Genomic DNA, 12,025 nt, shown 5'->3' with positions numbered 1-12,025 from the left:
ATGAAGTGGGGGAGGTGGACAGAAAACCAATATCAGATTCATGCTAATTCATATCAAGCTACATGAAAAATCCTGAATCTCATCAGTGAAGATCATGTTGTCATAAATGAAATGTTGTCACATACATCAAGCTACATCTGGCTGCGAGTCATTATTGTCATATGTGAAAAATTGTAAAAAAAAATTTTTTTACTTAATTTACTTAATCAATTTCATAGATAGCTTTTCATGAAAACCATTTTACTATAATGAACTACAGATGGGAAGGCTGATGGAAAGGCTGATGGTGGGAACCAACTTTCCCTGGTAAATACAGTTGTATCAGCAGGACCCTGCACCCTGAAGTTCAGCATACTTGCCAGGTTAGGTCATATCAGGTCCTCACTCTTTGGACTACGGGCTCCCTTGTTCCTTGCTGGCTTACATAGCACACGTATATTAAAGCAGCAGATTCTAGAACCAAGATCAACACTACTAAAGTCCTCCAGCAGACCACGAAGCATACCCCATTCTACCACACTGTCTTCACCTTGGTATGCATGGCAAGATAGTGCTGAAACCTGGGGGCACCAAGTGGACTTAAGCTGTGAACATTGCTTTCTATCATCTTTTCCCTTTATTTGTGGCATTACTGATATTTCTTCTTTTTACACATAAGTGTTTATAGCTTTTTTTGCCATTTTTCAAAGTCCATATTTGCCATTTGATTTCCATTATCCAGATTGTAATAGATTGTTTTCTTTGCAAAGACTCCATATCAACTCTCTAGGTAGTTTACAACTCAGTGCAAGAAAAATAAAAATATGTAACCTTTTCTTGTGTCATTTTTTTTCATAATATCCAATTTTCTGTAATACAACCTGCGTCATCAGTCATGGCACCAGGAATACAAAACTAAGTATGGAAATGGTGTCCTCCATGAGTCGACAATCTTCCAGTCACAATTCATGGATATTACATTCCCTATTCATACACTGATGGGAATAAGGCAAATTCACCAAATGAGGATAATAAACCTTCCAAGAGGTTTGTGCACTCGTGGCGAGTCTTACCCGCCATACCAGTCTGCAGTTCACGACGGCAGGTTCGGGTCATCCGGCCTATAGCCAAATTTTCCTGTGACGTTATGTTCACGTCATCTGCCCTTCGAGCCATAATTTTTCATGACATGATCATCACGTCACCCAGATCAAGGGGTTAAATCTTTTTATGCATCTATCTTCTATATTCAAGTCATTTCAGTTGTTTTACACCATAATTTCCCTGATATACATCATGCTCTCCCCTATTATCAGGACAACCATATCAAGATTGTCGGTGGAAATGATCATCAAATCTCCTCAATGATTCCTCTTGTTTTGAATGCAAGCCATTAACCCATTGTTCATACTGACCAATTAATGACAATTGGTAATGAAGTGACTACACCCCTCCAAGACTATTACTTTGGCCAACAAGCTTAGGGGCATTCTTATATGAACAAAAAACTCTTATATAAATAAAAAACCTTCATAACCCTGAGGCCTTGCCACCAGATTCCCTCCTGATCATCATATTTCCCTATAGGCTGAAATAAGAAAAATAGAGAACAGAAATGCGTAAAATGATTACCAAAACACGTAAAAGAAGTATAATAAAACTAAAAGAATGCATTACATACATGAATTCAAAAAACAGATGCTGGTAATTACAAAATAATCACTCTTACAAACGCAAAATAATACATGGACTACTTGATATATCACAGTAGTGAGTTATGTGTCACATTTATTTTGGTCTTTTCAAGGTAAATACGATGAGAACTTAGAAAATGATGGATTGACCTTTTCTCTTCTCTCTCCTGTATCTCCCTTATTATCGGTTTGCACACTTTTTGCCATAGCTGAAAAGTGTGTCAGTTTTTGTCAAGGTAACCACTCCTTACACTTTCTTTTACTGTAATCCTGATCAATATATGTGGAAAATTTTCCCTATTTTCTATATTTCCGACATTATACTTTGAATACAGTGATTTAAATTTCAATCTTTTTAGTTTTTTTTCTCTTCACAACATAGAGATATTAGATCTCCCCTGTCTTAGTTCAGTCATTATGTACATTTATACCATATACAGGAAAGAACACAGTGAGAACATGGCTCAAACTAAAATCACAACCGGTAATAGGTGCTTTATGCAATTCCTCCTACGTAAATTGTATATACCTGAAATTCTAAGCATTATCATATTTATCTTTACAAATGAAGTTGTCCCTGAGGAAAGAAATCCCATAGCGAACTCACAAATCCAAACGAACAGTAATAACCAGGTACATATACCGACACCACCATGCTAATTATACTTCACCTCTTTTCTTCACCTTAATTCTTCCACTTCCACTCCTTATCACGTCACACCGACTCAAACTAAACACAATACATCACCATAAAGTACATTCCACACCAAAAACAAGAGAGAAAACAGTAAACGTACTTGAGAATAACGACAACACAGAATCCCCACACTACATCCACGTGTGGAAGCGAGAAGTGAAGACGATGTAAACAAGGTGGAAATTCGTACTTTATAATATTTTTTTTTTCTTGCCGATATAAGTCAGATGAATAAAACGTTATCTAAATATATATATTCCATATTTCATTCTCGTTTTATAACAAGTATATTTTAAAGAATGATGTGATTTTAGTTAGATTTTCGTTATGACGTAGGTTGTGAATGCTACCAACATGTTTATGAGGTCGGTTAAACTCCGAAATAGAGCCAACGATATCAAGAATATCACAAATCTAAAAAAGGACACAAATGCAAATGTCTAATGAATTAGATACCAAATAACTTAGTCATTCCAGTGTAGTGATATGGAAATATATAAGCAACCCAATGCCATGCGATGGAAAGAAAGACGTCTACAATATATTCCACGAAGTCCAATATGTTGAACCATGACAATTACATGATGATGATGATAATATTCATAAGAGTACTAGACTGCCACCAACAACATTGTGATGATAGTTATATTAATGATGGTTATAATAATTACACCGATATTATCGTTCTGGTTCTTGTTGTTAGAATTATCAATATCGTTATTATTATTATTATTATTATTATTATTATATTATTATTATTATTATATTATTATTATTATTATTGTTATTATTATAATTATTATTATTATTATTATTATTATTATCATTATTACTATTATTATTATTATCGTTATTATTATTATTATTATTTTTAGTTAATATTATCATTGTTATTATTATTATCATTATTATTATTATTATTATTATTGTTATTGTTATCAATATTATTATCATTATTATTATCATTCTTTATTTTTTTTTTTTTATTATTATTATTATATTATTATTATTATTATTATTATTATTGTTGTTGTTGTTCTTGTTGTTGTTGTTAGCGATTCGTTTCACTGCTCGAATAATGCGCTCGTATTCATTTTCGCGGAAACAGGCAACGGGTTATTATAATATATATATATATATATATATATATATATATATATATATAAACACACACACATATGTAGATATAGATAGATAAGATATATACATATCATAGATGGATATATATATATATATAGATAGATAGATAGATAGATAGATAGATATAATATATACTGACATATATATATATATATAGATAAACATGTATGGCGGTGTGCCTGCGTGAATACATTTGCGTGCGTGTGTAAGTCTGTTTATATCTGTCCTTTAATTAAAAAAAAAAAAAAAAAAAAAAAAAAAAACATTATTCACAGCAAGCAAGCAAAAAAGAAAAAAAAATCACACACGAGCATTGCATGTGTGCTTATGAAGACGTGATTTCTCATGCAATAAGTCTCTTAACCACTGTATTGCTTAATCGATAAAACCCTCGGAGTTCTAACAGTTTCGTCACTGGCTTGCATTTTGGAGAGCAACATTGACCAATATTTTGAGCCTCGGGTTTGGTTTCAAAAGCTTCAGATCGCAACTTTGACCGAGACTTTGCTACTAGCATTGTTTATCGAAGCATTTGCTTGGTAAAGTCGGGAAGCAATCCATTACCCGAAAAGCAAATAATCTTGGTTCAGGTTGCTCGCCCAAAATTCACACACGCGAGGGAAAGCAAGGAAAATAAAGTCAAGAAGTGAAAATAATTCCGTCGCTCGCCAATAGATGTCACTACCATTGAATTTCTTCGTCGTTCATTGGTCAGTTAAAAGGCTGTGGGTGACGTCATAAATCAATTGAAATTACAGTATTTTAGACATTCTGTGTCAAATTAAGAATAAGAAAAAGAGGAAGAAAAAAAGGATATACCAAAAAAAAAAAAAGATAGATGACCGAAAGACCGCAAGACATAGATAGACAGATATATAGACAGACAGATAGATAGATAGGCAGATAGATAGATAGATGGTGAGAGAGAGAGAGAGAGAGATAAAGAGAGAGAGAGAGAGATAAGGAGAGAGAGACATAAAAAGAGAGAGAGAGAGAGAGAGAACGATATTTAGATAGATAAAAAAAAAAGAGAGAGAAAGAGAGAGAGAAAGAGCGATACACAAAAATAGCGAGAAATCCAAACATACAAAATACATTACCAAGACACAGACCAACATAATTCAAAACACAGCGCCATCAGCGATACTGACTCCCACGAGCGCAAAATATCGTCCATTTCCACCTGACGCCTGATATCTGAAAGCAAAGGCATTTCATTGAAAGTCAGTCATATATTATTTTCATGAATGGGTTGTGAACACGCCACGCCGACTGGGGAATATTCTTAGTCGCTTTTGTATTTTTTTTTCTTTTTTTTTTGTACATTTCAGCTTTTTCTCGTCTTTTTTTTTGTATATTTAATCTTCTTTCGCCTTTTTCCCTTTTTTTTTGTATATTTCATCTTTTTTCGTTTTTTTTTTGTTTTTAGTATATTTTATTTTATTATTATTATCACTATCTATTTTATTTTATATATTTCATCTTTTTTATTTATTTATTCTTTTTAGTATATTTCTCCTTTCATTTTTTCTTTTTTTAATATTTCGTGTGACGTGTGAAGAAGTAGATTCTGGTTAGCAGTTTTCTAATTCATTTTGCCCTAGATTTTTTATTTTTCATTATTTTCTTTCTCAGTTAGCTTCGTCCATTTCTTTTTCTGGTTGGCTTTAAACCTGTCGATTTTTGGGGGGGTTAATTCAAATATATATATATATATATATATATATATATATATATATATATATATATATATATATATTATTTTATTTTTTTTTTTTTTTTTTTTTTTTTTAATCTATTCTCCTCTCTCTCTCCTCTCTCTCTCTCTCTCTCTCTCTCTCTCTCTCTCGTTTCTCTCTCTTTCGCGCTCTCTCTCTCTTCCTATCTCTCTTTTACTCCCTCCTTCACCTTCTCGCTCAGTTACATTGTTTACTTCCTTTACTCTCTCCCCTTTCCATAGATGTTTATCACTACCTTTTCACATACATATATATCTTTTGTTAATTTAACCTCTCTTTCTCTTTCTCTTAATTTCTCTCTGTTCTCTCTCTCTCTCTCTCTTACTTTCTCTCTGCTCTCTCTCTCTCTCTCTCTCTCTCTCTCTCTCTCTCTCTCTGTCTCTACTTTCCTCTTTCTCTCTCTCTCTCTCTTCTCTCTCTTCTCTCTTCTCTCTCTCTCTCTCTCTCTCTCTCTCTCTCTCTCTCTCTCTCTCTCTCCTCCCTCTGTCTCTCGCTTTCTCTCTCTTTCTCTCTCTCCACCCCCCCTCTCTCTGTTTCCGTTTCTGCCTCATTCCCCTTTCTCCTCCTCCTCCTCCTCCTTCTCTCCCCCAATTTCTCGCTCTCGCGGATCTTCTTCAAATATTTTGTTTACTTTACTGAGTGTGTTCTCATATCTTCCCTGTCTGTCGAGGGAAGTTTCAGGTTACTGAAAGCTTTGTCTCTCTTTTCTCTCTTTCTCTGTGTCTGGCGTTTACGTTTTTGTTAATTCCTTATTCTCTTTCTTTCTCCCATACCCGGTTTTCGTGTTATTATTACTTAATGTTTTGTCTCTGCTTACGTTTTCTTTTAGTTCTACTTTGTTTTGTGTTTTTAGTGATATCGTTTTCCTCCCTTTTTAATTCTGTTTTTATCCTAAAGTAATTTTTTTTTCTCTCTCTATTTCTATATTCTTTCTTTCTCTGAGCATTTCTTCCTATTTCTCTCCTGATCCCCCTTTATCCTATTTTTCCCTCGCCTTTCCTCCATCTCCCTCATTCAATAAATTTGGCGTCCATGGTCTTAATTATAACTTTAGTTCCATCACTTTAGGAGCCATATTTTCCCATTTTCTCTACAGAAAATGTGATTTATGGTCGGATATTTTAGATGGTAGACTTTAAAAAAAGAGAAACAAAGGGGCGTTAATGTTAGCTGGGGGGAAATATGATTTGATAACGAGATCAGCTGATTTAGCACGCATTATTTACGAGGAATGATAGAATGCGATCAGTAGGAAGAAGGAGATATAGAGACACAAATTATTATATTGATATATTAGCTATATGATATCTTTTTCCCATATGATTCATATTTTTCCATTAGGAAGCCTGTTTACCCTGTGCCAATTATCTTCCTTTTTCATATTTTAGCCTCCTTTGTCCTCCTGTCTGTTTATAAACATTCATTATCTACGTATCCATCAACGTAATCATTCATGGGTTGATTAAATAATTTGCTTAGTGCATCTAATCATCTGTCAGTAATCCACAATATGTTATTAGCAATTTCCTCTATCCAAGTACCGCATCATGGACACATAATATCGTAGTTTATATATAATATATATATATATATATATATATATATATATATATATATATATATATATATATATATATATATATATTACTTTTATCGCAATCAATATAAATCTTTCTGAACGGTCATATTCTAAACTTATTTCTTTTATTGTGTTGTAACAGTATCATGCATAATTTTACACTAAGAATATGCGAAGTGTTCTTATCTAAGGAGAATCAGATTCTATATCAATGTATATATGCAGTAAATCTGCACCTTTTAGAATCTCTCTTTCTCTGTCTGTCTCTCCTTCACTCTCTCTCTCTCTCTCTCTCTCTCTCTCTCACTGCCTCTCTCTCTCTCATCTCTCTCTTCTCTTCCTCTCTCTCCTCTCTCTCTCTCTCTCTCTCTCTCTCTCTCTCTCTCTCTCTCTCTCTCTCTCTCTCTCTCTCTCTCTCTCTCTCTCTCTCTCTCTCTCTCTCTCTCTCTCTCTCTCTCTCTCTCTCTCTCTCTCTCTCTTTGAAACTGAAACATTAAAAGAAAAGCAAATACTCAACTGAAACATGGTGTACTCTCTGCACTGATAAGTGTACATGCATATCCCTGACCTTCGACCTTGCTTAACGTGATTTACAAGCTGGGAAGCGTTATAGTAGAGGAACACGCAAGCCAGGTCATCTTCTCGAATATATAATGTGATGTTTGCTACACGTGTTTATATTTTTTATGTGTTTGTTAAAGGTAACTGTAGGATTAATTCCGGTGATGTATTTAATGTATTGGTGAAATGTAGGGATAAGTAAGATATTTGTATTTTTTCGGATATGTTCAGGTGTGTATATAGTTCTTTCTTCCTGTTTCTATTTTTGTCAGTCTGTCATTTTTTTTTCTCTCTCTGTCTGTCAGTCTGCCATTTTTTTTTCTCTCTCTCTATCTCTATCTATCTATCTATCTATATATCTATCTCACACACACACACACACACATATTTCTATGCACACTGTACACCCAGCCCCTAAATGTTTTAATCCTTATATAATATTAAATTACATAATATCATATTACACTAAATTATATTACATTACATTATATTACGTTATATAACATTACATAACAGAACATTACATAATATTATGTAAATAGATAAATAAATTACATTACATTACATTTCACAGAATTACTTATCTAACACTACTAACAGATAATAAGTTCTATAACATCGTTAATTAATCATAAAAGCGTTGTAATCATAACATCGATAAAACTGATATAGTACGTGCCATAATATTGTTGTTGTTTTTTTGTTTGATATAAGCTTTATCTTTTACAACTTATTATTATCATGTTTATTTTATTTGCTTCCTTTTGCTTTCCCTTTTGTTTTCGTTTTTAAATCATTTTATCTGTTCTTTTCATGTCTCATTATTCTCCTTGATTTATCTGTCTCTGTGTTGATCGCTTCCATTTAATTGGCTGAGTTTGTCTTCTGTCTGCATTTTAAAGGAAGAGGGAAAGAAGAGGAGAAGAAAGAGAGAGAGAGAGAGAGAGAGAGAGAGAGAGAGAGAGAGAGAGAGAGAGAGAGAGAGAGAGAGAGAGAGAGAGAGAAAAGAGAAAGAGAGAAGAGAGAGAGAGAGAGAGAGAGAGAGAGAGAGAGAGAGAGAGAGAGAGAGAGAGAGAGAGAGAGACAGAAGACAGAGCAGAAGACAGAGAGAGACAGAGAGAACGAGAGAGAGAGAGACAGAGAGAGAGAGAGAAAGAGAGAGAGAGAGAGAGAGAGAGAGAGAATACGAAGAGGGAGAATGCTGTCTCTCTTTCTATTATCTGTTTCTTCTGCAATTGCTCTTGGTTATAAATTTCGAGCTGTTTCCTCATTTCCTTACTTTGTTCTCTCCTTTCCACTTCCTTCCTCTGTGCTTATTTCCTCGTCCATTGTCCTTTTTTTCATTGCAAAGTATTTGTTTTGCGACTGTTCCTATGTTTTCGCTGTCTCCTCATTTTCATTTGTTTTTAAATGTTTTTCTGTACATTTCCTTTTCTCTCATTACTCGCATTTCCCGTTTACTTCCTTTTCTCGCACCGTCTTCATTTTTTATCTTATTTTTCTTGATCTTTCTTTTTTTTTTCTTTTTTTCTTTTTTTCTTTTTGTCTATTTTAAGTCAAACCCTTACGTTCGTTCCCTCCCTTCTCCCTCTCGTACCCCACCCTTCCCTCTCTCCTCCCTCTCCCTCTCCCTCTCCTCAACTGAAGAGAATGTCATTGGAGTGGGGGTGGGGGTGGGGGTGTTATCCCGTAAAAGGGCCTCAAGAAAAGTCCAATTTCTTATAACGACCTCGGTAGTACAGCGGCCGAGTCGCCGGCCTCTGCCCGGAGATGCAAGGACTCACTGTAATATCGTTTTTTTTTTTATCAAGAATCGTCAATCTTTTCTTTGTTAATGTTTTTCTCCTTCTATTCTAGATATTTTTCATACGTTTCTCCCCTTTATTACTTTGTCCTTATTTCTCCTTTATATGTCGTTTGTTCATTCTATTTCGCCTTTTTATTTTTATCCTCAAACTTTCTCTTTCATCTGTCTTTTCACTTCTTTCCTGTTCCTTAGCAACCCTTGTTTTTTCTGCTTCCTTTCTACTGCTTCTGTTTTCCGATTGGTGTAGGTGGTTCCACTGCGACTGGTCGGCCGGAGCGACGGACGCCACTCCACGGGGAGGCCAGGGCCACCTCCAGCCGACTCCACCTTCGGGAGTGGAGGTTGCCCTCGACGAGGCACTGCCACTGTCAAGGGAGACTTCAACGCGGCATCCGGCTGTGATCCAGAGGACTATGAGACGCAGCCATCTCCTCCTCCGGGACTTTCTAGGCCCCACACACTGAGGATTTCGGGCTCCTGGCATCAGCGCTCCAACCCGCGTCGCTGGGCACGGCATAGTGATGCGGGCACTGTGCCAGGGAGGTCGACCACGCCCTTGCTGGCACTCGCTGAAGCATCCTCATACTTTCTGACATTTTATCTCTCTCTCTCTCTATCTATCTATCTGTTTGTCTGTCTACCTACCTACCCACCTATCTATCTATCCATTTGTCTATCTATCTATCTATTTATCTTTTTCTTTCTCTCCCTCTTCCCTCTCTTGCTCCTCCTTCTCTCTCTCTTCCCTCATTCCCTCTCCCCCTCTTCCATCTCTCGCTCTTACCTCTCTCCCTCTTCCCTAATTCCCTCCCCCTCTCCCCTTCTCCCTACTTTCCTCCCTCTCCCCCTCTCCCCACCTTTCTCTACCTCCCTCCTTCCTCCCTTTCTCTCCCTCTCCCCACCTTCGTCCCCCTCCCCCTTCTCTCTACCTTCCTCCCCCTATCCTTCTCTCCCCCCACCCACAAAATTGTATTTATGCATAAGTTCCGATATATCCACGTTAATGAACACCAGTCGTTAGACAGAGTGCATTAACGTAAATTTATCGATGTTTGTGTTATAGATGAAAGTTTAAAATAACGAAACATTTAATAAACGCAGGCCCTCATATATGTAAGCCTATATATATATATATATATATATATATATATATATATATATATATATATATACATATGTTTTTACAATATATATTTCTGTCTATGTGTGTGTGTGTGTGTGTGTGTGTGTGTGTGTGTGTGTGTGTGTGTGTGTGTGTGTGTGTGTGTGTGTGTGTGTGTGTGTGTGTGTGTGTGTGTGTGTGTGTGTGTGTGTGTGTGTGTGTGTGTGTGTGAGTGTTTCGGGGAGAACTAAAGTTTGTTATCATCCGCCGGCGGTGAAATTTCCACATCTATCAAGCCTTTATGAAGAATGAAATCAGCAGTATTCAATCAGATCAAGGATAGATAAATAAAAAAAGCGAGCCAGAGTTGTCACGAGTGTGAAAATAAGAACTATGCAGTCCTGGCTGATAATCAAATGTAGTATTTGCTCATGTCGGTAACCCTGAACGATGGAAGATTTTGAGAGCGACTGTGAATATGGCTGTTGTAAACGACAATGACATTCCAACGGTCGTTTTTGACACGATCCTTTCCAAAATCAGACTAGAAACTCGGCTGTAAATGGCAATTAAGCATTTTATTCATACGGCCGAAGGTCATGCCTTGGATTTAAAGCGTCTCCTTTGCCTTGCAACAAGAGAATTTGAAAGTGCGCGTAAAGCGTAGTGTTTATTTACTTTCTCTTACGACTGAAAATCACGGAAATTGTTGGTTGTAGCATTTTATTTCATTCATACTTTCCCACGTAAAAGACAGAACATTTGAATGAACGACTCAAATCTAAGGGAAACCTTGATAGAAAACCAACAAGATCGATTTCCTTGCCTTGCTCTCATGACTCGCAGGAGCACGCAAAGAAAGAAAGAAATGAAAAAAGGAAAGATAGAACTCATCACTCCTGTCATGCGTTCCTTTAGTTTTATTATACCTTATTTACGCGTTTTGGTAAGAATGAATGTCCTAGCGTTGTGCGCGTGCGCGTTTTGCCAGGCGACGCCACTGCGAGAGAAACGCCGGTGAGGATGTTTCTTTTCCAGTGCTGCGTCGATTCCGGGTCGCTTTTAAGGCCGTTTAGTGGATATACAGGACAAAGAGACTTTAGTCTGTATCTCAGCCTGATATGTGAACCCGTCAAGGTCCCCAAATGGCGAAAAAAGTGGCGAGAAACCAAGCAATTGTGGCCAAAGACGGAAGCGAAGAAACGTTCGGTGTTTCGACATATAAAGGTATGTGATTTTAGCCTGGGGGCACTGGGTGTCAGTAGGAAGCTCAGAAAGCGAAGGAAGAGACTTGGGAAACGTTAAAAAGTCAACTTTTCGAGAACCATTGTGCATCACGCGACAGAAAGCCTAAGCTTACCTGCCTTCTGTTTATTCCCTAGACAACCCCCCTCCCCTTATTAGCACTTCGTGCCCAGTGACATTCGTTATAGAAAAGAAAATGCGACACACCGTCAGTGTGTGGGTGAAGCGAGCTGCATAAAGTGTTGAAATGACGTGCAGGTTGCAAGACGCGCTCCGTGCGAGCGGCGCGTCGGGCAAGAGGTCGGCTCTGTTGAATGTGAATAAATAATTGCATTTATAGGTTTTGCTCATTTAGACTTTCATCTATAAGTTCCATATGTTAATGGTCACCATTCGCTAGATAGAGTGCATTCACGTCAATATGCCGAGGCTTGTGTTATAGATGAAAGGTTAAATTAACAAATTTAATAAACGCATGTCTT

This window comes from Penaeus monodon, chromosome 11, assembly GCF_015228065.2.
Source record: "Penaeus monodon isolate SGIC_2016 chromosome 11, NSTDA_Pmon_1, whole genome shotgun sequence".
Taxonomy (NCBI): domain Eukaryota; kingdom Metazoa; phylum Arthropoda; class Malacostraca; order Decapoda; family Penaeidae; genus Penaeus; species Penaeus monodon.
This window is presented reverse-complemented; position numbering follows the sequence as displayed.